We start from the raw sequence: 3,719 nt of genomic DNA on the forward strand, positions 1-3,719 counted from the left end.
TAAACTCTCATGATAGTTTATCATTTGATTAAACAGTTTGTTTTACAGATAAAACACCTTTTTGTTTTTAATCACAGTTTCAACAATTTTATACAAACAATCATTCCAAGAAGTAAATCAGTCTTTAATTTTCAAATCAATGTGTTATTTTGCATTATTTTAAAAGCATGCCCTGAGGGTTATAAAATATGGTTTGTGCAGGTGAACAGACACTCACTGGCCCAGGTTATGTACCTTTATATTCTACTGTGAGTTAAACCTGGGCTGTGTAGAAATTGCATCTTTGTCTTACATCTATTTTACAACTTTTTTTAAAGTATCGATTATCAAGTCAGTCCCAAAAACAACCCCAACAATAACTGTGACATTTTTACAATTTAAAGCCCCCATAGTATCAATCAATTTTTTTCTGCGTCACGGTGTGTGGGTTTTATGAGCCCATCTTCTCATCTGTGCTTAGTTACTTCTGGTTGTGCTCTCTTGTGGTATTGGTTTATGTGGCTCTGATCTCTGTAGCTAAATGCTCCTTACGCAGCCAGCACAGCTATAAATCCTAAATTTGAGGCAGCTCTCAAATCTAGAGAACAGTTTGGCCACATCACTACTGGAGCAGTAGGTAATTGGCATCTGGGGACTTTTCAATGATCCACTCATTTGGGTGGTTTATGTGCTTAGTGATGCTCGTGTGGCTCACATCTGCTTGTTCGACTTGACGAACTGAATGAGTGCAGTGTGTTTTATGTAAACAAAGATAAAATGCAGAAACTGCAGCTTGCTTTGCGATCTTCTTTCCGTTCCACCGTCTCACAGAGTGCGACTGCCCAATTAATCTTCTGCGACGTGTTTCGAGGAATTTGTATAAACACTTTGAAAATCAGCCAACATGCCAAGCAAATGAAAAATACATTGCAAAGAAAGCCTTGAATTATGGAGAGAGAGAGAGCTTTATATATCTCTTCACCCAGTAGTGATACAATGGCCATGCAGAAGGTGGTGAGTATTGATAAACACCTATTCTCACAAACTGCAAGTGTCTGCACATTTAGCGTGAAAAGCATCATTTGGGAAGACAAAGAACACAAATGACCTCTGACTGTGGCTGACATTAAACAAGGCAATGGGACTGTAATGGTGTCACAGGACTCGTGGTTTACATTAACGGCACTCTAAGTAATCCAAATGTATTCGATGTTGCTTTAAAGCCGTGACAATAACATGAAGCATATAACATGCTGGTTGACAGACAAGAGACTGCACAGTCTATAAGTGATGTCATATCCTCCAGTAATGAATCCTTGAGAGGCACATTAGACTGGGGGGAGACATGCCTCACATTCCTGCTGCAGAGTTGGTTACAGATTCTCAGGTTTCTAAATCCTACCATTGGTCAACTAACAAGTCAGTTTTAAACCCCAGTAAAGCATCAAAGTAACGAACATTGACAACATGACCAACATTTCCCCACTGACTTCACGTGCTAAGGGTTTGGCTTTGGAAGCCAATAGGGAAAAAAGAATTATTGAGGCAATGTGCCTTCAGGAAAATACACACAGACAGACTGAATTATTTAAACTAAAAGGAAAACATTCTGCTTTTAAGTTGAGATATTTTCATGCAGTTTTCACATGCATGAAGGCATGTTGCCCATATATGTCAAAGAATAGCCCAACTGCACATGTTTTGAAGTGTTGCATTGTCAGAAATGCAGCTTATTGTTGGGTGTAGACTTGTTGCTGGGACACAACACACACAGAAAATCTACACAATGTCAAGATGTTTATGAGTCCGCACATTAGCTAAACACTAAGATTCAATTGCTCCAGCATGTCCAACAGCAGCAATCTGTGGTCTAATTAAATTAATTTGACTGGGAAGGCCATAGTCACCACTTCTTTGTGAACAACTTTTGTGAACTCTGACATGCAAATGTCTGCTATTTAGTCATGTAGCGTCCGAGGATATTTTCTGAATAGCTCAATAAAAATGATGAACAAATAAGCAGGTCAGTAAAAAAATACAATACTGTTAAAAACACTGCATAATACTTTGATATTATAGTAATGTCAGTCTGTCAAATCAATGTATTTCTCTATAGGCTTGGCCAAGCAGGTTTCTAGTGTTGAAAAGCAGCTAATGGCAAGTATTGCATGCTCCAGTGCAAGTTACAATAATGTTTAAAACATGAAATTCACTTGAAAGATTAGAATCACCTATTTAGCTCTAGAAAATAAAAAAAGAGTAGATTTTTGGGGACATAACTTCACTGCAATTCTAACATCAATTATCACTTCAGAACATCATCATCAATACTGGCTAAACATTTACATGTAGTAAAGCACTGACAACAATACCTGCAGCCAAAAAACGTCAAAGCACAAGAAAAAACAAATTAAAACACTGCAATTTGAGTTGAGAAAGGCCATATGCAGGTTATAGTAGGTTTTTTTTCATCGCTTTTTCACACATCTGTTTGTTTGTTTTTTTGTTCGTTTTTTTTCCAGTTATGCATGTTTTAACCAGTAGCCCTGATTGTGCATTGCAACTATCTTACCCTGATACTTCTGAAGAATGTGGATTGTGTTGTATTGTGCTGGTAAATTCGGTAAAGAAGAATTCAGAGGAAAAACAAATCACCGGTGATCCAATCTATGCTGTCGCCATTTATGGGAGTGATGCAAGCATCAGCGCGTCCCACTACTTTGTGTAAACAAACTGTGTTGTTCAGTCCTCCTCCGAGACAACTGGAGCCTTTACCAGCCACCACAGAAACCCAAAGCTCTCTGCTTATTAAAGATTGCCTTCATCCACAGTGGCTTTCATAAGCCCCTCTACTCATTGCTCTCCAGTCTCGAGATCATTCCTTGTGGTTTTGAAGTTGGCGAATGCTCGGTGTCACAGAAAAAGGAGGCTAACTCTTTCTCTCTGCAGCACTCAATTTTTCCTCTCCAAGACGCCCTGACCTCCTCCCTTCCCTCTCTCCTTTCTCAGGACTGGGCGTTCACGTTTTTTTTTTTTGTTTTGTTTTTTTGGGGGGGTTCTTTTTAAAGGAGAGGCTTTGCCAAAGTTCATGTCAGAGAGAAACAATGAAGGTTTGGGAGAAAACACAGGAAGCCAAGATGTATGGACTCCAATGGGCCTGCGCCCCGGTGAGTGTGTGAGCCAGCCAGAGTGTGGTTTGTAGGTGCAGCTCGGTGGGCCTACAAACCACAAACGGAGTGATTTACCTCACACAGGCAGAACCCGCTGAACCGAACTCACATGAACGTTCAGACACTTGCCAGAGCAAAAACACACACATGCTGATTTTCTTAAGCCTCCATTTCCTTTCATTCTCCAACAGAAATGAAATGCAAGTAGCTCCACATAATTGTTCCAGGGAATATTTGGCTGCTTCAATATGTGTTCGACTTTGGATTGTTAATGGAAAACTGCACGAACCGATACTGAAGAAGAGCCCTGTGATGTAAGGGAAGAGACGCACACACTCACACAGGCACTTTATGACTATTCTACATGTGTGGGAGGGCAGATTCCCTCTTCTTGATGTCTGTGAGGGAGGTACGAATGGGAATGGGCCTTTGTTGATAACAATGATGGATGATGTTGCCTGCCTAATGAAGTTATAGATGGTATCTGTTTAGTACAGATGTAAAGATCAGTCCGGGGGTGATGGATATAGCACCACACTTCATTCATCAATTGGGCAGAAGAAGAAAGAC

This window comes from Blennius ocellaris (genome assembly GCF_963422515.1).
Source record: "Blennius ocellaris genome assembly, chromosome: 3".
Taxonomy (NCBI): Eukaryota; Metazoa; Chordata; class Actinopteri; order Blenniiformes; family Blenniidae; genus Blennius; species Blennius ocellaris.